This window comes from Oryctolagus cuniculus, chromosome 2 (genome assembly GCF_964237555.1).
Source record: "Oryctolagus cuniculus chromosome 2, mOryCun1.1, whole genome shotgun sequence".
NCBI classification, from domain to species: Eukaryota; Metazoa; Chordata; class Mammalia; order Lagomorpha; family Leporidae; genus Oryctolagus; species Oryctolagus cuniculus.
In genome coordinates, this window is record NC_091433.1 from 126,305,110 (window position 1) to 126,328,494 (window position 23,385).

At 36.4% G+C, this 23,385-nt stretch overlaps 1 pseudogene; it reads right to left on the reverse strand.

Annotated features, from left to right (window-relative positions):
- Positions 1 to 230: 230 nt before the first annotated feature.
- The window catches only part of LOC103347788 (U3 small nucleolar RNA-associated protein 18 homolog pseudogene), an 84,487-nt pseudogene continuing 61,332 nt past the window's right edge, over positions 231 to 23,385 (reverse strand).

A 23,385-nucleotide genomic window follows, 5' to 3' on the forward strand; every position in this document is an offset into this window, starting at 1 on the left:
CAGACTCATAAAGGAAATTATTTTCCTTTCATTTTTTCAGTTTTCATAAATACAAATAACTTGAAAATATCCTAGAAAATGGAGCAAATATCAGCAAAAATCACCTGTAATTTTTACATAATTTGAATTTTATATAATTCTCTTCAGATTATGTGATTATATGTATTTGTATATATATATAAATATACAAAAACAAACAATATATTTGTTATATATGCTATCTATTATCCTTTAAATTATTAAATTAATTTAATAAATCATGTTTTACATATGTATAAGTAACTCGTAATTGAACTCTTGCAATATTGTTTATATGGGCACAGCTCTTTTTGGTACATTAGACACATTTCTAAAATTAGACCTGTCTCTCCTATATTTTCCCATTGAAATAGTCAAAACAGTATGAGTGTTTCGACTAGAAGACAAGACACCTGCATCCCAAATTGGAGTGCCTGACTTTCAGTCTTGGCTCTAAACCTATGACAACTTCCTGCTAATATGCATCTTGAGAAGCAACAAGTGAGGGTTAAATAATTAGGTCTCTAACACCTTTGTGGGATTCTTGGATCAATCCAGGCCTCCTGGCTTTGGAGGTCTAGTCTCAGCTGTTTCAGGCATTTGAGGAGTGAACCACGGGTTCATTCTGTCTATCTCAGAATCTTTCTTTATTCGTCTATGAATGAATGAATTTTCTAAAGAATTCTTAAAATGAGGGCTATATTACAGAAAAACTTACCACTAAAATCTTGTGATAGTTGTCATTTATATGCAGTAAAGAGAAGGTCATGCTATAAAATAGAACACAAAACAAGGCAAAGAAAAAATTCAAACTTAAACAAGACTCCAAGAGGGGAACACATAGAAGTATTTACCACTCACTTAAGGCTCAGGTCTGCAAGTGACAAACTTGACAATCAGTGTCCTTTAATAAGAATTGAGGCACACAGATATGCCTAGCTGCAAATAAAGCTGGGAAATACACTTTCTAGCTGATAAACAGTCCTGTGGCTGAGCCACCACTCTAGTATTATGGAAGAAGAAATAGATTTTTAGCAATCTGTTAACAGTACTGCCACACCATATAATTACTCTTCATTACAGAAAAAAGTTGTTTTTAATAACTACATTTTTATTTTCTATAATTATTTAATCCCCAAGTTTCTCTATATCAAATCAAGTATCTGAAAAAGGCGAGTTCTTTATGACACAAAATGTCTAAGGCAAAAATCTGTAAGACATTAGAGCTGTTGCTGATTTTAAGTACAAAATAAACAGGCTGTGGATTGGGCTGCAAACTTTTGATTATATTGAAGATACGAAGGTAAAAGTGACATGCTCAGGACCTCAAAAATTGAGCTAAAGAGTTATAGAGGGAACCAAATACATTTATTAAGCTGAAAAAGAATCTCTTATTACCCTTGGGGCTGAATATGAATCCAAAGCACATTTTCTCTTCTTTTTCATTTTAAATTTGGAGATATGCAGTGTGTGCGTGTTCCTGTGTATGTATTTGTGTGTGTGTGTATACTAAAGATATTTCCTTTTTTTCTCAATTATTTACTTTTACTTAAGTCTGAAATTGTTAGTGAAATACCTCTTGATTATTTTTCTGAAAATATTGTCCAAGGTTGTTTTTCTCTACTTTTCTCACACATTTAATAATTTCCATTTATTCTTCTAGTGGTTTCTCATGCTGAAAGCTTTTGTCAATTGTCTCATTATTTCTGCTTGTTTTATTGTCATTTTCCACTTCATGTTAATAATAGAAAGATAGAAAAATGAGGAAAGCAGTCCCTTAGAAAGACTTGATTCCTGACAGCTTTCATTTGGGAGTGAATGGCAGAAACATAAGCATCATGTGTGGCATTTACCATTAAATGCAAAGCAATTCCATTCCTTGCCCAAAATCTATGCCCCTGATCAGCAGGAATTAGCTAGAGAAAACATCTTCCCAGTCCTTCAGGACAGAAGAATGAACAGAAAGGGAGAATTGAAATTGTTACTGCCCCCTTACAGGATTTTTCCCTGATGTCTCAAACTCAAAAACCTCTCATGATTCTCCATTCTTTCCCAGAGCGTTTCCCCCTCTAATTCTTTAATGCTGCATTTTATCGTATTTTTCGAGGCCCTACTTTTTAGGACAAGGCTGCACATGTGCAGAGGGAACACAGAGCAGAGAATTGTGTGTCACACAGCTTGGGCATGGGCAGAAGAAACAACACCTAACCAGCAGAAGCAGAGAAACCAGGGCAACACAGAACTGAAATATAGGAGTCCTTTCAGAAGCAATAGCTCCCTTAAACACAGGAATCTAGAATTAAACATCTATCTATAAAGGTGGTCTGATTCCTAGCCCTGCCTATATGAACTTTCTGGGTGTTTATGCGTTTTGAAACCTGCCCCTTCCCAACCCAATCAAGGAGAGATGTGCATCACTTCTCCCCGCCTTCTTGCCACCTAGGTCAGTAGAACCTTTTTCTTCTCAAAAGAGACATTGCCAGAGCATGACTGGGAGCAATTGGTAGATGAATTTCTCTCTTTCTGGAACAATTTTATTTCCAGCAGAAATGGCTGTTTCTCTTGGGTATTCAAACAAATCTTAGATTATGTACTTAATTCTAATTTTTACTTAAGAGAAAATTCCTGGCCATTACGTGTGTGAGGATGGGAGAAAAGTGGGGCATTACTTAGACTATATGTAGTTTGTTTGTTTGTTTTTTGTTTTGTTTTGTTTTTTGACAGGCAGAGTGGACAGTGAGAGAGAGAGACAAAGAGAAAGGTCTTCTTTTGCCATTGGTTCACCCTCCAATGGCCGCTGCGGCCTGCACATTGCACTGATCCGAAGCCAGGAGCCAGGTGCTTCTCCTGGTCTCCCATGTGGGTGCAGGGCTTAAGCACTTGGACCATCCTCCACTGCACTCCCTGGCCACTGCAGAGAGCTGGCCTGGAAGAGGGGCAACCAGGACAGAATCCGGCGTCCCGACCGGGACTAGAACCCGGTGTGCCGGCGCCGCAAGGCAGAGGATTAGCCTATTGAGCCACGGTGCCGGCTATATATAGCTTTTTGTCACCTCCAGAGTGAGTTCCATTCCTTATTCCCAACCTCTTTCCTGCCTGCTTCTCCTGGTTCTGGGTGTCTTCCTCTACGTCATTCAGTCTCTCATCTGTAATAGTGTCCTTCAAACATTTCATGTGCTTCGTGTTCCTTACACCATGTTTCACCAGTGTCATAATATGACAGATTTCCTTCTTCCACTGATGTTTTTAATGTTTTTATTGTTGATTCAGGTATTCTAATTATTTATGACAGTTTTAAGGGACCTTAAGAAGGAGGTAGGAGATTAGCTCATGGACTCTGCCTTCTTGTATCAGCTACATACTGCCTTGCATGTAAAGAGAGTAATACTACATGTCCTGTTTTAAAAATTTCTTTTTCATTAGGTAGTTCCCCCAAATGGGCTTCTATTCATTAAATAATCTCTGATAACAACATTTTAATAATTTAATATTTTATAAAAGCACACAATATAGTTATTTGGGATAAACAATGTTCTAATTTTCTCCATTTTAAATAATTATAAATTCATTTCCTACAGTTATATCTTTGTTCTTGGCAATAATTAAATGCAGAGTAACTGCTTAGAAATTAAATTACTAGATACATATTTATATAGATTTGAAAATATATTTATATACTGATTTTTCCAGAAGTGAAAAAAATAACAAAATCTCACTCTCTAGGTTTTCTTATTTTTAACTTGGGACAGTATGTACTAATTAAGCAGAGTATGTCATTATATAACTTTCCTTTCTTTCATGATTGTACAAACTTAAAACAGTCTTATGTTTTATTAATCAATGACCATTTTATTGGTGAACTTGAATTATTTACTCACCCGGTTTGCTCATATTTCCATTGGTTGGGTCTCATTTTATCAACTGATCTAAAACACAGGCATCTGTATTAAAAATAGCAATCTTTATCTTTTAGTTTTTCTTAATATTTTCCTAAATTTGCTATTTGCTTTTAGTATATTTGTTGCTTTGGATTTATAGATTTAAAAGTCATGTTTCAGAGAAAATACTCTCAAATTCTTCCCATATTTTATCTCCTTTAGTTTATTCCCCCAAATTATATAAATTCTCACTTTTATTTTCTTATAGCATTTTATTTGGTAATATTGAAATAACTTAATTGATAATCAATTTTGGTTAGCACATGTGAGAAATTATCTAACCTAGTTACATAATTTTTTTTACCAAATATTTACCCAAATGGTCCTACATTATTATATCCATTGTGCATAATGACTTGGAAATAGGAAGAGTTGGCAATCATGCTCTTGAATTTCATTTCAGTTGTACCTTGGATGTGTGTTGATCTTTTTTAATCTTAGAATGAGGCAACATTTGGATCTGCTCAGTTGTTTTTTAACAATCATGGAAAATGGCAGGCTCTAGGTTTAAATCACTATCTGCCTCACATACTGTCTCCCTGAATATTTTTCTCCTGCATATATAGCAATGAAGTATATGTAACATCTGATCAATTTCAGGATCTGAAAGGCTTCATTTAGGCGTCTTTCATCCTAACTCTAAGACTGTCCTTGGACTCCCAAGCAAATACAGGAAATCTCAGTTTCTTTCACAGGCTGGAGGTGTCCCTGTCAGGTGTAAAATCAGTCCCCTCTGTGTCCATTTGTCAAAGTAAAGAAGAGGAGGAAGTTATAAAAAGACTGCTTGGGGCTGGCGCTGTGGCACAGCCAGTGAAGCCGCCACCTGCAGTGCCGGCATCCCATATGGGTGCCAGTTTGAGTCCCAGCTGCTCCACTTTCGATACAGCTCTCTGCTAATGCCTGGGAAAGCAGTAGAAGATGGCCCAAGTCCTTGGACTCCTGCACCCATATGGGAGACCTGGAAGAAGTCCCTGGCTTCGGATCAGCACAGCTCCATCCATTGCAGCCACTTGGGGAATGAACCAGTGGATGGAAGACCTCTCTCTCTCTCTCTCTCTTTCTCTCTCTTTCTCTCTCTCTCTCTCTCTCTCTCTCTCTCTTTCTGCCTCTGCCTCTCTGTAACTCTGCCTTTCAAATAAATAAATAAATCTTAAAAAAAATAGTATAGCATTTGGGCCCTTACTAATGCCTAACTGGCAACCCACTGGGAATTTGTTTAGTAATTCAGATTTGCAAGTCACAACCTGAACCACTAAAACAGAAATTGTAGATGTGCAGCCCAATGAGAGTGATGCATGTTTAAGTTCGAGATCCATTGATATACATCATCACACTACTGCTATCACGTGATTTTCAGTAAATTTTTACTAGACCAAAAATAAAATACAAACTAAAAATTTTTATGGAAGCTGAATATAGCAAAAACAATTATATGCATACAATATTTATTCTTAATTTCCTTATGGACTAAATGAACATATTAATAATACTTATGTAACTAAACTAAGGATTGATAAACATTATTCTAAACATTCAAATCCTAACAGTCAACAATGGAATCATAGATAGTGATATTTCATTGTTTTACACAATTCAAGATACAGGCCAACTTTGGATCTTTTCCGTGTCATTCTTCCCTAGATTTTTTCTTTTTCTTTTTTTTTTTTTTTTTTTTTTGGAAGAGATATATTTTTCACTAAATTGTTTTGACCGGGAGTCAGAAAATATCTCCTGGCCTAGGCCTGCAAGTAGTTATCAGCATATGGAGAGAGCTGAGATGACTCTGACCTCTAACACTTTGCTTAGGAAACTGTCTTTCCAGAAATTTACTGTGTGAATTTGGTGGTTTCAATTTTCCTGCATTACAGGTATCAGCTCAAGCTGGCGACTGCAGGCTTCGAGGTCAGCAGACAGCATTAACAGACCCACGGTTAGTGTTGCAGCTGTGTTAATGTGAAGTTTGAACCCTCTTGTTTGAAAAAAAAAAAAAGGCAAAATATATGTGGAACTTTCTGTAACTCCTCACAGTGTGAACTTTTACTCAGGTTTTCAAAACCGACTTCCTCCTCTACCTGACTCCCATTCCCACTGGGTTTTTTAATTCCTATTTAAAAAATTGCAGGAATCTATTGTTAAAGCTTTATAAAAATTTTTTTCTTTTACTTTTTCAAGACATTCAAGGAGTGATGCCTTTTGAAATATCATCAGATACAGAGTTCCCTTTGGGGGACCATAAAGTTAAAAAAATTACTTCCTTTTCCCTACGGTAATACAGTAGTTTATCATTCACTTTCTAAGTTCCTTAATTTGGTTCCCAAGAAGTAACTATTTTATATGCATTGTCAAATATCTGAGGAGAACCTACTTATTTTAAAGCTGTTAGAAGAGTTCTCAATATTCCTAAAGGGTTTAAGTTTTGAAGGTTTTTTTCTTAATGGCTGTTTCAAAACTAGTGTTTCATTTTGGAATTGGAAATAGCAACTGTCACTGAAATGTGCTTGAGTTTTTTAAGATTACAGATGAGTTTTAAACCCCCAACTATCTCTATTTAGCTTTTTTTAAAAAACTGATTTTATAAAAGGAAGAGTAAACAGATAAATGAAGAATATATTCAACATTAAAAAGTAATTTTACTTTCTACAAGAATACAGCTTCCTCAGACTTCAGTTGACAAGTACAAATGCCAGTAGAGAAGCAACCCAACAAAAGAAATGATTGCTTTACCCCAGCTAGCTGCGTATCCCTGGGCATGCCACATAACCTCTGTGAGTCTTAGTTCTCCACTGCAAAGTAGAGATACAGCATCTATTCCACATGGCTAATTTAAAATGAAAGTTAAACAGGGTAACACATGCAAAACACCTACTGCCATGTTTGGTGCATATGGTGATCTTAATTAATGCATTCACATTCCCGTTTCACTAACACAATGGTATTTCAATCATTGATGCACATCAGTATCACCCTGTGAACTTTCGTAAATATGGATTCGCTCAGCCCCATTGCCCAAGCTTCTGATTAAATTGCTGTGGGCTATCTACTAGGAATCTGTAGTTTGTAAAGCTCCCTGGGTAATTCCAGTGAGTGGTCAAGGTTCAGAATCTGTATAAAAGCATCAATCCTCTAGCATTCACAAGCTTTAGAAATACCTGCAGAGATTTTTCAAATTTTATATGCCTGACTTTTACCCTTGCAAGACTGTGATTCAATAGAAGGGGACAAGTTACATTTTTAGTTTCAGAAAGATATTTTGGTGTCACTCATTGTCACAGAATGCCTAAAAGCTTAGAGCTGCTCAAGTCACCTTAAGTCTGCCTCCATTTCATAACAGTTTCTGAATGACTTAGCCATAATTTATCATTTGATGACAATTCTATGAAGTAGATATGGCAAAAAACTGTCAGCCCTACTTGACAGATCAAAACACTGGAGTTTGAAAGAATGAAAGAGCCTTACTATTAATACATTGTCCAAATGTGACAAAGACTCACATTTGGATTGTGTAATGATCATAACAATTATCATCAGTTTACCACAGACTGTTGATAAGCATTGTACCAGGTGAATCACACTATTGGTTACTATCAACTGACCTTTAGAACTATTATTTTACCTCCCCTTTATTTCACAAGAGGAATTTAGAGCTTAACATAACTTGCTTAAGACCACAAGCTAAAAGTAACTGCCACAACTGATTGGAGCCAAAGCTCTCCAGCCCCCAAATTCTTGTACCAAACCATTTCTCTCTCACTGTCTCCTCCTGAAGTTCCAGCACCCCCTCCACTCTTTCACACTACCTTGGCAGTCTCAGGTCCATCAGACAGCATCAGCAGAGGATTTTTATTGGTGGGGAAAATTATAGGAAAAAATATTGCAGCCATTATACTTTTCTTGAACTATCTGGCTCTGACTTTGGCTCTGGTACATAAAGACTCAAATTCATTTCCTCAATGACTTCTGGGTTACTACCAACTAAAATTCCTACCCAAGCTCTAGGTTTAGGAATTATACTTTTGGAATCTATATTCATGCAAATTGGGAAAAATCCAAAGCTAGGGCTGGTTTTAGGTATTGCTTAATTGAGTAAGAGTTAAAAGAGTGTCACTAAGACCTGGATCTAACTCTTGATCAGCTCCTATTCTCCTCCATTTTTTTTTATTGGCTTCACTAATGCTTGTAAAATGATTATGTGTTACAATTAAGACAGTAAAGGAGAAAATCTGTTCCACACGGCTCTATAGCTATCCATCAGCTCTATCTTATTACTTATGGCTGGTCAGATGCTCTTCTTTGAAGCAATCATTTCTTCCAATTTAATATGATACTGTGCTTGAGTCACATCCTTTCTCAGAGGCTAAATGTGGAGCCGGTCCTATAGGAATCCTGAGAACTGAGAGCAGAAGAGCCATATTTCCAAAATCAAAAATTTAGTTATTTATCAAAGGCGGCAGTTTCCCCACATGTCCTAAAGTGCAAGTCAGTGATGATATTCATTGCTATTATCAAATTTATACTAGGCATACCTCACTTTATTGTCATTTGATTTACTGTACTTCACTGATACTGTGATTTTTTTAAAAACAAATTTGGTTACAGGTCTGTGACATCCCTCCATTCAACAAATCTATGGATGTCATTTTTTCAACAGCACATTTTGCATCTCTAAATTACATTTTGGTAATTCTTGTAACATTACAAGCTCTTATTATTTTCAGCCAAAAGCTACCATGTAAATACATTGCTGCTAATTTAGCAAAGTTGTGTCTGCCAGTCATTATCCCAACATAATCACACGTTCAGGGAAGTTCTGAAAAGATGAAACAGGGCAGGCTTCTCATAGCTCAAGGGATTTCAAACAATCTCTGGAAATCTGAGTACTGCCCTAACATATACATCAAAGCCTTTCTCGACTCCAAAGGTAAAGTATTTCTGGTATCAAAATGTATGATATGAACACAATGAATATTCATGGTAACAACTAGAAGTTTGAAAATGATGTATGAAAGGAATGTGAAACAATTTGACTGCTTCTCTCATTTTTTTTCTGAAGCAATTGCCAAAATTTCTATAACAGCATTGAAAGAGAAGTAAAACCTGTTATCAAGTTCATTATAGCTCTCACTGGCTTTTGGATTTGTTTCTTGGAGGCAAAAATCTTGGATAGATTTATTTGTCACTACGCAATTAGAATCATATGCCATAGATGTCCATTCCTACATGTAGCAATGCTTAATCTTATACATACCACCTTCATCAAAAAATCCATGAAGCCACTTCTTAGCGTGCACATCCCAAAAATAAACTTCCCCATGGCCTGAAGAGGTGTGTATTTTCTCATTATCCAGAGAGAATGTGGATGCTTCAATCTTTGCATAAATTTCCATAATACCAGTTAGTTGTTGTTCTTTGTTCTTTGTTTCACAGCAAATGAAAATATCCAGAAACACCATTTGTAAGCAAAAGGGACCCACCTGGAGAGACTTCAAAGCTCCTTACCATTTTCTCTTTCAAACATCTCACTTGATGTAGCAGAAATAATTAATTATCCAACTTGCATATTATAAAGCACTTGTGGCTAAAACTCCATGTCCATTAAAGCTGAAACTTCCATTAAATTTTGGAAACTCCTCCAAACAGATGTTCCAAATTTTAGGATCTGTTTGATCAACCTGACCTTGTGACACAGCATTATGCAACCCAGCGACCTTTGCAACCTATGCAAAAGGATGAAACTGCACAGAGATTTCAGGATGTTCATCATCAGTACGTGATCATTTCTTCAAGATTCCTCTAGGAAGAGAAGTGGATGTGATATTAAATTCCCAGTTCTGTATAACAAATCATCTTTATCATATTCACTTTCATCATCTGAAGATCTTTTTAGCTTATTAGTCTCTGCCCAGGAAATACTCCTCCAATGGCATGCCAGAATTCTTCAAGGCTCTTTCGAAGCTTGTCTTCTGAAAGCTTACTTTCACTTGCATTTTTCATCCTGTCTTTCTGAAACTGACTGTTCATTATATCAACAGTTTCTTCATTCCCATCTTATTAATCCATTCAAAATTTATTTGGGGGCGGGGTAGAAAATTATCTTCTGCTTCATTCTGCACCTCTGAGTTACCTGAGTCTTTATGTATTTGAACCTGCAGATCTTGAAGACTGGGCAGCTGAGTATGATTATTGTCCTATCTGCTGCCGAAGAACAGCTTCTCCAGGCACCAGCTTGGCTGGTTTTTTCTCTTGGAAAAGTAGTTCTGCCACTGCTTCTCCACTGATTGTAACAGTAGTGGCTGTTGGTCAAGCCCAGCCCATGGTTTCCTCTGGGAAGGAAGAGGAACTTTGCCAGATGCCTGTAAGTGCCCTGTGATTCTCCAACATGGACTTGTTTGTTCTTCAAGTCAGACTTGGCTCCACATTCTCAAGGATTTCAAGGGGTTCCTCCTCTCAGGCAGCATCTTGGGCTTGAGAAGAAATGCAGGTGTGTGTATGGAATTCCATTATGCATGTGCCCGAGCTATGCTTTCTTTACGAGACTGGTAAGGATTTTTTAAGAATTACTCTTATTCTATCTGTCATGCTGATCTCTAATTAGTGAACTTTGATGTTACTAATGTAATTGTTTGGGGGCCACCATGAACCATCCAATATAATATTGTGAACTGGTTGTATAAATGTTTGCATTTTGACTGCTACCCCAATTGACCCTGACAGTTCCCCTATCTCCCCCCACTCTAGTCTCTCTACTTCTTGCAACACAATATTTTAATAGGGCGAAATGGTAATTCTATAATATATATATATAATTATATATATAACATATATATATATAATTTCTTTATGTGTTCACGTCAAAGAAACAGATGTATTACTTTAAATACAAAGCTAGAAGTGATTAGATTTGGCGATGAAAGCCAAGATCGCAGAAAGTAAGACTTGTTGTGCCAAACTCTTAGCCAGGTTGTAAATGCAAAGGAAGAACCCTTGAAAGAAATTAAAGTGCCACTGCAGTGAATGCATGAATAATAAGAAAGCAAAACAGTGTTACTGCTGATAAAGGACAAAGTCTAGATAGAAGATCAAGTCAGCTACAACATTCCCTGAAGCTAATGCCTAATATGGACAAAGAATCTAACTCTTTTCAATTCTATGAAGGCTACTGAGAGAAGGAAGGAAGCTGGAGAAGAAATTGCTGAAACTAGCAGATTGACTGATTCTGCTTAAGGGGGAAAATACATCATTCCTGTAACATAAAATTGCAAGGTGAAGCAGAAAGTGCTCATGTAGGAGCTCCAACAATTATCCAGAAGATTTGGCTAAGATCATTGATGAAAAGGGCTGTACAAAAACAAACGGAAAAAAAAAAACAGCTTTTAATGTTGATGAAATAGCCTTATATTAGAAGAAGGTGCCATCTAGGACTTCCATAGCTAGAGAGGAGAAGTCAATACTTGGCTTCAAGCCTTTTAAACATTGAATGACCTCTTATTTGGCGCTAAATGCAGCTGCTAACTTTAAATCCAAATGAATGTTGGGTTATCATTGAACAAACCTTAGGGTGCTTAAGAACTATTCTGTACCAACTATGTCTATGTTCTGTAAATGAAACATTAAAGACTAGACAACAGAACAGCTTTCACAACATGAGTTATTAAATATTTTAAACTCACTGTTGAGACTAACTGTTCAGAGAAAAATATGTCTTGCAAAGGATTATTGTTAATTGACAAAGCAGTTTGTTACCCAAGAGCTATTACAGAGATTTACAAAAAAATTTCATGTCTGCTAACACAACATCCATTCTGCAGCCTGCAGATCAAGGAGAAATAGCAACCTCTAAACCTTATTAAGAAATGCATTTTATCAGGCTATAACTGCTATAGATAGTGATTCCCCCAATGGATATGAGAAAAATAAATTGAAAATCCTCAACATAGGATTCACTATTCTAGATACCATTAAGAACATTCATGATTCATGGGAGCAAGTGAAAATATGAATGATAACAGTAGTTTGGAAGAGTGTGATTCCAATCCCAAAAACAACTTTGAGAAGTTTGTAACGTTACTGTAGGAAGTCACTGCTGATGTCAAAGAAACAGCAAAAAAAAAAAAAAAAAAAATAGCAGCAGCAGCAGCAAAGCCTAAAGATGTGACTAAACTTCTCTCAACATAATACTTTCATAGATGAGGACTTACATCTTAGGGATGAACAAATAAAGTGGTTTCTTGAGATACAGTATATAGATAAAATATATATTCACACTGTGAACATTGTTCAAATGACAACAAAGTATATATGAAATGCATTGTTTGTATTCCTTAAATAAAATAAAAAAATAAAATTAAACACACGCAAAGAATATTATCTAAAGTTGATTAATAAAGCAGCAAAAGGATTTGGGAGGATTGACTCAATTTTTGAAAGTATTTCTACTGAAGGTAAGATGTTCTCAGCCAGCACTGTATGCTCCAGAGACATATGTTGCTAAACGAAGAGCTAATGTATGCAGCAAACTTCACTGATGTTTTGAGACGTCATCACAGCCACTCCAACCTTCAGCAGCTCCCACACTGACTGGTGAGCAGCCATCAATATCAAGGTAAGACTCTCCACTAGCAAAAAGGGTCATGACTCACTTAAGGCTCAGATAATTAGCAATTGAGCATTATAATTAAGGTAGAGAGATGGATAAAACAACATGCTATTGGACACTTAATGGACTATGGTCTAAACATAAGCTATGTACATTGGGAAAACAAGAAGTTCCTATAACTCATTTTATTGCACAGTTCATTTTATTGTTGTGTCTGGAACTAACCCACAATATCTCCAAGGTGTGTCTACACAAATCTGTACATCTCACAAACAGTACTCGTATATACACCATAACACTTTTCCACTGTTCTTAAATTTATTTCTAATAAAATTCACAACCTATATGTTTTCCTTGCCTTCTCAGGATGCTCCTTGTCAATAGACAACAATATTCAAAATGAACCCATCAAAGATTTAAAGGTTGGAAGGACAAGGTTCACTGGCCAACAAAGTGATAAAATATAGGTATGGTTGCCTGGCAGGAAAATTATGTTAAACTAGATGTCCCTTTGTACCATTTAATAAGCTGATGTTGCCATAACTACCTAAGTATGTGTGCCATATCTAGAAGGTACATGTGCTATCCTGTAGTAACTGTTAATTTGGCTTAAATACCTCAGTATTTTTATTTTTATTTATTTTTTATTTATTTATTTATTTTTTTGACAGGTAGAGTGGACAATGAGAGAGAGACAGAGAGAAAGGTCTTCCTTTTACCGTTGGTTCACCCTCCAATGGCCTCTGCAGCCGGCATGCTGTGGCCGGCGCACTGTGGCTGGCGCACCACGCTGATCCGAAGCCAAGAGCCAGGTGCCTTTCCTGGTCTCCCATGCGGGTACAGGGCCCAAGCACTTGGGCCAAACTCCACTGCACTCCCTGGCCACAGCAGAGAGCTGGACTGGAAGAAGAGCAACCGGGACAGAACCGGTGCCCCAACCAGGCCTAGAACCAGGGGTGCCGGCACTGCAGGCGGAGGATTAGTCTATTGAGCCATGGCGCCAGCCTAAATACCTCAGTATTAACAACACTGCTGCAGTCAATGCCAGAGATAAGAACCTTTTGTTTCAAATGTGGTGACAAGCCAATCTAAGCCTTATATGGAAGACAGAAAACGATGCTGTGAAATTTCTGTCATATTTTTACTGATTAGCAGCGATTCATGCTTAGTAGGTCCCTTAGAGGAAAGGAGAAGAAAATTTTGTATGTCAGAAATGCTTTTCATACACACTAAAGAGCTGTAAATTCATCTGAAAAAACACAACACATTATGCGTTTTATTCATAGTGTAAGAGTATTGATAGTAATATACTAAAATCATGATATATTAAATAAAATTTCAAACCCCAGGCAACATATTTAAAAGCTAAACTTTTATAATTCAGCAATTGAAATATTTTATAAAGATAAAAGGATAATGAATTTCAAAACCTACTGCTTTCAAAGATATGTCTCTATATTAGATAGTTGCTTGTTTGAACCATCACATCAAAAATACAATTCCTGAGACTGTGGAGAAATGTGTTGAAAACAATACTGAAATCTTTAAGGAAAGAGTCCACACTAAAATCCTACTTTTAACTTCACAAAATTTTTTATGCTGAAGGGAAACAGGTTTTTCTTCAACATGGTACTTTTATAAATATTCAGAGTGTCTTTGGTCTCCTCTAATGCTGTAATTAATGAAAACAGTTGATTCCTACTCATAGTGAGATCTAGGCTTTTGTTTTTGTTTTTGCTTTTTCCCTAAAGCTTCTTTGGTGAGACCGTCTGACTGGAAGCCTTACCTCCTCAAGAACTCTCCGAGGCTTATCCTATTCTCCTACAGTCACATTTCCTCTCTATTCTTTTTGTGCCTTTTCCAAATCTCTGTTTAGACCTAGGATAGTATAACATTAAGATTATCCCTGAGTAGAAGGGAGAAAGGAGATCTTTTCCAGTTCCTTTAGGATATCTCTGCAGAACTACCAGGGATTTTTATTATGATTATTCCCTTTGTTTAGGGGAAAGTACTGAGGCCATTATTTCACTAATTTTTCTTTTGTAGATGAGAACCTTGTGCTATTTGTCATTTTGACAATTTTTGCCTACCTGGACTTTCATAGAGGTGCCAGACACGGTTGTCTTATTTTCATGCTTATTAAACAGCACTTCACTGTGTACAAGAACCAGAATCTTTCCTTTTGACAGTATGGACTAAATTTTTCAAGATCCTATCTTGTAGAAGAAAGAATTTTAATAGTTGAATGCCTCTTGATATGGATCTGAAGTAACTACTATCTAATGGTGGATTACTTATTCCAAGAAGAAAAAATGATGATATTATGTAATTTTAAATGTTAAGCAACATTAACATTCATATCATCCTCTTTATTTCAAAACTCACTTGAAGGTGGAAAGTCAGGTCATAGCTCAAAAGTAGCACATGCTAAAGAAATTTTCTGTTCTACAGGATTAATTCATGTTCCATCAGCTGCCACCTCTCATTTATGTATGAAGCCCTAGAAAATGGAAGGTAAGTAAGGTACAATATGTACTTTGGAGAAGTTCACATTTTAACCATGGGATATAACATGTGCACATGCAAGTATTTATAATATGAAGTATATTCCTACAGAAATATAAGGAATTAAAAAAAAGATGACTTCTAGTTGAGAGGTCAAGGAAGAATTTTCAGAGAATTTAGAGCTTCACCTGAGAAGGAGTGTTTCCAAGTGCAACGTAAATGGTTTTCTACTCAAAGTAAAGGGACTGTGTTTCCCCAAGCTGCACCTCTAGGGAACTGGGCATCACTTCTCTCACTGGAAGGTAAGTTGTACAAGGAGAAAGAGAGCAGTAAGAAATAAGAATAAGGAAAAGCATATATGAGAGACACTATGCATCATGCAATGGGGTTTGGACATTAGGCTTTATCTTACATGCAGCTGGGAATACAAATGATTGACAGATCTCTTTACTCCATGCTTTTGCTTTTTACCTAATGTTTTCTAATTTTTTCATGATCAACTATATGAAGATACCTAGAGTTTTATTTCTAGTCAGGTTCTTTCTGAATTTTATATGTATCAGGCATTTCCATATTGATATGATGACTAAATCACAGCTTAAATATTAATAATACTGCATGTATTATTTTTTACTCCCTAGCTTTCTTCTTCTTAGAAATTCCTAATCCATATCAATGACTCTAATAGCAGTCACCTGGAAAGCCACTCCTTTTCATATCCTTTCTTACAGCCAGAAGGCATTTAGGATGTATTAAAACACCAAATTCTTCTTAAGTGTTCCCTTCATTTTGTCTAGAAATCTGAAGTTAGTCCTCTGCTCATTTGTGTCTTTTAAAATGGGTAAATTGTATACAAGGGATTTTTAATAGCATGTATACAATGTTTTGTGAAGTAAATAAGATATTCAATGATACTGTTTATCTAATTTCTGAGGCAGAGAAATTTTCATTGTAAAATGCCAAAGATATGAAGAAAAGATTTATGCATGTCTATCAACACCAATGTCTCAATGAGTTAATTTGTTGAATGAGTTGGAATCATAGGTATAATTTGTTCTGTCAGTTTTGTATACATTGGACCCAGTTACTACAGTGTAACAACAGTGTGAGTAGATGGGAGATGGAAAATGGGTATAATCAACTGAGAAATATTTTCTGGAAAAAGTGTTTGAAAAGCAACAGCTAGTTAATGCAAAGTGTATTTTGATGCAGCTGTGTACAAATTCAAGAGAATAAGAATTACTAATGTTACCAATGTCCAACACATCATGATAATGAAATTAAGTAGAAGGTGGTAACTTTAAATACAGGAGTGAGTGTGTGAAGAAAATGATTTTCTGATTGGAATAAAGTTTACCTTCAGTTAAGTCTTACCTCTGGTACAAATAAGTATTTTTCTCATCTAACATATAGTAATGAAAAATATAACACATTTACTTAAGACAATTGGATGAATTTACATTCAAATATTTATCATATTTCATGGCACATGCTTACATAAATGTAATCCCCTTTCCTTTCTATACTTTGTTAGGAATTTCTGAAACAATATAAATTAAATATAATTCAGTTATACATATTGGAAATATTATCTGAGCTATATTACCAGATATGTAGATGATAGTTTAAAATAACTAAACAGGGATATTTCTCACGAGATGCTAATATAAAGGAAAATAATAGCTATAAAAATAGTTTTGTGGATGCATATATAACTTTATTTTGATAAAAGAATGTTTACTTTTCTTTTTTCTTCTGTAATAAAAGTGGACCAATACAATATTGCTGCAAACATAATAAGGCTGCAAACATAATAAGACCTTCCCATAATATGAATTTACATACATTGAAATTCCAAGTAATATAAATATCAATTATTTTTATAAATTAAGCATAGTTTATAAATTTCTTGATTTAAGCTGATGTTTTATAAAATATGAGACAAATAAGTAAAAAAGTATAATGCATCCCATTTAATATAGACACAATGCAAGGTTATAATGAGAATGATATGTCAGACAGTAGATAAAATGTATATGTATTTAATCTGGCACCATATTACCACATTTTGATCAGCAACAGCTTGCATAAGTGACAGTGGTTCCATGAGATTACAACAACAAAGAAAGTCCCATCAAACAGTGTCATTGTAGCTCTTATAACATCATAGCACAAAGCACTGTGTATCGGTGGTGACACTGGCATAAACAACCTTACTGCATTCAGTTCCAGTCATGTAAAAGAACAGCACAGTTAGGGATAGTACATAATAATTGGATAATAAATGACTGCAACTGGTTTGTGCATATGCTATACTCTTAATGTTAAACATTTTAAATTGTATTCCATCCACTCATAAGAGAGTCAACTATAAAACAGTCTTGAGCAGTTGCTTCCAGAGGATTTCTAAAAGGCATCCTTGTTATGAGAGATGACAGTTCCAAGCATGTCATTGCTCCTAAGACCTTCCAGTAGGAACAAGATGTGGAAGTGGAAGTGATTTTGATGATTATGGCCCTCTTATGCCATGGCTAATGTTTGTGTCTCAATTTTTAATGAAAACAGCTTTGAAAGACAAAATAAAAGAAATATAAATTTTAAAAATAGTAGAAAAACCTAAGAATAAAGTTGTAAAGAAAATAGGTGTACAACCTTCCCTTATGAATCAAAAAAAAAAAAAAAAAAAAAAAAAACAAAGAAAGAGAGAGAGATTTACCAGGCCTAACCTGGGAGTGTCACCTTTGGCACACCCTTAACCCTGAGGAACCAAACAGAGCTCTCAGGCCACACATATCTCAAGCCTCTAAGGCTCCATCAAAAGCAGACAGTCCACTTAATACAGTCATAGTATAACAAGAAAAAACACCACAGCGAGGGAAGAAGAATCCACAGAACATTTCCACAATGCCAAGCATCAAACGGAGAAACCGAGGAAACAAGAACAAGGAAGACATTATGACACCCCCAAATGAACAAGACACCCCAAGCCAAGATTATGAAGATGATGAGATGGAAGAAATGCAAGATACCAATTTCAAAAAATTTATGATAAGAACAATTAGAAGTTTTCAAAAACAAATGTTTGAACTACGGAATTCCTTACTGGACAGGATAGAATATCTCCTGCGAGAAAATGAAATCTTAAGGAGGAATCAAAATGAAACACAGAAACTAGTAGAACAGGAAAGTGTGATAGTGAAGAGAAATCAAAATGAAATGAAGAACTCAATAGATCAAATGACAAACACATTAGAGAGCCTTAAAAACAGAGTCAGTGAAACAGAAGAGAGAATATCGGACTTAAAAGACAGAGCACAGGAAAGTATACAGTCAAACCAAAGAAAAGAAGAGGAAATTAGAAATCTAAAAAATATTGTTGGGAATCTACAGGATACTATTAAAAAATCCACCATTCGGTTTCTAGGAGTTCCTGAAGGCATGGAGAGAGAAAAAGGATTAGAAGGCCTTTTTAGCTAGATACTAGCAGAAAATTTCCCAGGTTTGAAGAAGGACAGAGACATCCTACTACAGGAAGCTCATAGAACCCCTAGTAAACATGACCAAAAGAGATCCTCACCACGACAGGTTGTAATCAAACTCACCACAGTGAAACATAAAGAAAAGATTCTAAAATGTGCAAGAGAGACACATCAGATTACTCACAGAGGATCTCCAATTAGACTCACAGCAGACATCTCATCAGAAACTCTACAAGCTAGAAGGGAATGGTGAGACATAGCCCAGGTACAAAGAGAAAAAAAACTGCCAGCCCAGAATATTATATCCTGTGAAGCTCTCATTTGTGAATGAAAGTGAAATAAAGACCTGTCACAGCAAACAGAAATTGAAAGAATTTGTCACCACTCGTCCAGCCCTGCAAAAGATGCTTAAAGATGTGTTACACACAGAAACACAGAAACATGGTCATCAATATGAAAGAAGGTAAATAAAGGAAACCTCACAGCAAAAGAACAGGAATTTCAAAGCAAAAATTAGAAAATATCTTTGGCAAATGGCAGGGCAAAGTTGCTACTTATCAATAGTCACATTGAACATTAATGGCCTGAACTGTCCAGTTAAAAGAAACAGATTGGCTGATTGGGTTAAGGAACAAAACCCATCTATTTGCTGCTTACAAGAAACATATCTTTCCAACAAAGATGCATGCAGACTGAAAGTGAAAGATTGGAAAAAGATATTCCATGCCAACAGAAATGAAAAAAGAAAGGGCGTAGCCATCTTAATATCAGACACCATAAACTTTACCACAAAAACCATTAAGAGAGACAAAGAGGGGCACTATATAATGATTAAGGGATCAATTCAACAGGAAGATATAATGATTATCAATGTATATGCACCTAATTACAAGGCACCGGTTTATTTAAAAGATTTGTTAAGGGACTTAAAGAGAGACTTAGACTCCAATACAATAATACTGGGGGACTTCAATACCCCACACTCAGAAACAGACAGATCAACAGGACAGAAGATCAACAAGGAGACAGTAGATTTAAATGACACTATAGCCCAAATGGATCTAAGAGATATCTACAGAACTTTTCATCCTACATTTGAAGAATTTACATTCTTCTCAGCAGTACATGGAACCTTCTCTAGGATTGACCACATACTAGGCCATAAAGCAAGTCTCAGCAAATTCAAAAGAATTAGAATCATACCATGCAGCTTCTCAGACCATAAAGGAATGAAGTTGGAAATTAGCAACTCAAAAATTCCTAGAGTATATGCAAACACATGGAGATTGAACAACATGCTCCTGAATGAACAATGGGTCATAGAAGAAATCAAAAGAGAAATCAAAAGAGAAATCAAAAATGTTCTGGAAGTAAATGAGGATAACAACACAACATACCAAAACTTATGGGATACAGCAAAAGCAGTGTTAAGAGGAACGTTTATATCAATAGGTGCCTACATCAAGAAATTGGAAAGGCACCAAGATGAGCTTTCAATTCATCTCAAGGATCTAGAAAATCTGCAGCAAACCAGACCCAAATCTAGTAGAAGAGAAATAATTAAAATCAGAGAAGAAATGAACAGGATTGAATCCAAAAAAATTACAAAAAATCAGCCAAACGAGGAGCTGGTTTTTTGAAAAAAAAAAAAAATGAACAGAATTGACACCCCATTGGCCCAACTAACTAAAAAAAGAAAAGACCCAAATCAATAAAATCAGAGATGAAAAAGGAAACATAACAACAGACACCACAGAAATAAAAAGAATCATCAGAAACTACTACAAGGACTTGTATTCCAGAAGACAGGGAAACCTATCAGAAATGGATAGATTCCTGGACACATGCAGTCTACCTAAATTGAACCATGAAGACATAGAAAACCTAAACAGACCCATAACTGAGACAGAAAGTGAAACAGTAATAAAGGCCCTCCCAACAAAGAAAAGCATAGGACCAGATGGATTCACTGCTGAATTCTACCAGACATTTAAAGAAAAACTAACTCCAATTGTTCTCAAACTATTCAGAACAATTGAAAAGGAGGGAATTCTCCCAAATTCTTTCTATGAAGCCAGCATCACCTTAAATCCTAAGCCAGAAAAAGATGCAGCACTGAAAGAGAATTACAGACCAATATCCCTGATGAACATAGATGCAAAAATCCTCAATAAAATTCTGGCCAATAGAATGCAACAACACATCAGAAAGATCACCCACCCAGACCAAGTGGGATTTATCCCTGGTATGCAGGGATGGTTCAATGTGCACAAAACAATCAATGTGATACACCACATTAACAGACTGCAGAAGAAAAACCATATGATTATCTCAATAGATGCAGAGAAAGCATTTGATAGAATACAACACCCTTTCATGATGAAAACTCTAAGCAAACCGGGTATGGGAGGAACATTCCTCAATACAATCAAAGCAATTTATGAAAAACCCACGGCCAGCATCCTATTGAATGGGGAAAAGTTGGAAACATTTTCACTGAGATCTGGTACCAGACAGGATGCCCACTCTCACCACTGCTATTCAATATAGTTCTGGAAGTTTTAGCCAGAGCTATTAGGCAATAAAAAGAAATTAAAGGGATCCAAATTGGGAAGGAGGAACTCAAACTATCTCTCTTTTAGATGATAGGATTCTTTATTTAGGGGACCCAAAGGACTCTACTAAGAGACTATTGGAACTCATAGAAGACTTTGGCAAAGTAGCAGGATATAAAATCAATGCACAAAAATCAACAGCCTTTGTATACACAGGCAATGCCACAGCTGAGAAAGAACTGCTAAGATCAATCCCATTCTCAATAGCTACAAAAACAATTAAATACCTTGGAATAAACTTAACCAAGGACGTTAAAGATCTCTATGATGAAAATTACAAAACCTTAAAGAAAGAAATAGAAGAGTACATCAAAAAAATGGGAAAATCTTCCATGCTCATGGATTGGAAGAATCAATATCATCAAAATGTCCATTCTCCCAAAAGCAATTTATAGATTCAATGCAATACCAATCAAAATACCGAAGACCTTCTTCTCAGATCTGGAAAAAATGATGTAAAATTCATATGGAGACACAGGAGACCTCGAATAGCTAAAGCAATCTTGTACAACAAAAACAAAGCCGGAGGCATCACAATACCAGATTTCAGGACATACTACAGAGCAGTTGTAATCAAAACAGCATGGTACTGGTACAGAAACAGATGGATAGACCAATGGAACAGAATAGAAACACCAGAAATCAACCCAAACATCTACAGCCAACTTATATTTGATCAAGGATCCAAAACCAATTCCTGGAGTAAGGACAGTCTAGTCAATAAATGGTGCTGGGAACATTGGATTTCCATGGCAGAATCATGAATCAAGACCCCTATCTTTCACCTTACACAAAAATTCACTCAACATGGATTAAAGACTTAAATCTATGACCGGACACCATCAAATTATTTGAGAACATTGGAGAACCCCTGCAAGATATAGGTACTGAAAAAGACTTCTTGGAAAAGAACCCAGAAGCACAGGCAGTCCAAGCCAAAATTAACTTTGGGATTGCATCAAATTTAGAAGTTTCTGTACTTCAAAAGGAACAGTCAGGAAAGTGAAGATGCAACCGACAGAATGGGTAAAAATATTTGCAAACTACGCAACAGACAAAGTGTTGATATCCAGAATCTACAAGGAAATCAAGAAACTCCACAATAACAAAACAAACAACCCACTTAAGAGATGCGCCAAGGACCTCAATAGACATTTTTCAAAAGAGGAAATCCAAATGGCCAACAGATACATGAAAAAATGTTCAAGATCACTAGCAATCAGGGAAATACAAGTCAAAACCACAATGAGGTTTCACCTCACCCCAGTGAGAATGGCTCACATTCAGAAATCTACCAACAATAGATACTGGAGAGGATGTGGGGAAAAGGGGACACTAACCCACTGTTGGTGGGAATGCAAACTGCTTAAGCCACTATGGAAGTCAGTCTGGAGATTACTCAGAAACCTGAATGTAACCCTACTGTACAACCCAGCCATCTCACTCCTTGGAATTTTCCCAAAGGAAATTAAATTGGCAAACAAAAAAGCTGTCTGCACCTAATGGTATTGCAGCTCAATTCATAATAGCTAAGACCTGGAACCAACCCAAATGCCCATCAACAGTAGACTGGATAAAGAGTTTATGGGACACACACTCTATAGAATACTATACAGCAGTCAAAAACAATGAAACCCAGTCATTTACAACAAGATGGAGGAATCTGAAAAACATTATGCTGAGTGAATTAAGCCAGTCCCAAAGGGACAAATATCATATGTTCTCTCTGATTGGCAATAATTAACTGAGCACCAAAGGTGAAACCTGTTGAAGTGAAATGGACACTATGAGAAACAGTGACTTAGGCCGGCGCCGCAGCTCACTAGGCTAATCCTCCGCCTTGCGGCGCCACCACACCGGGTTCTAGTCCCGGTCAGGGCCCCGGATTCTGTCCCGGTTGTCCCTCTTCCAGGCCAGCTCTCTGCTGTGGCCAGGGAGTGCAGTGGAGGATGGCCCAAGTACTTGGGCCCTGTACCCCATGGGAGACAAGGATAATTACCTGGCTCCTGCCATCGGATCAGCGCGGTGCGCCGGCCGCAGCGCACCGGCCATGGCAGCCATTGGAGGGTGAACCAACGGCAAAGGAAGACCTTTATCTCTGTCTCTCTCTCTCTCTTACTGTCCACTCTGCCTGTACAAAAAAAAAAAAAAGAGAGAAACAGTGACTTGATCAGCCCTTGTCCTGACTGTTGATGTACAATGTAATTCTTTATCCATTTTAGTATTTTTTTGTTCTA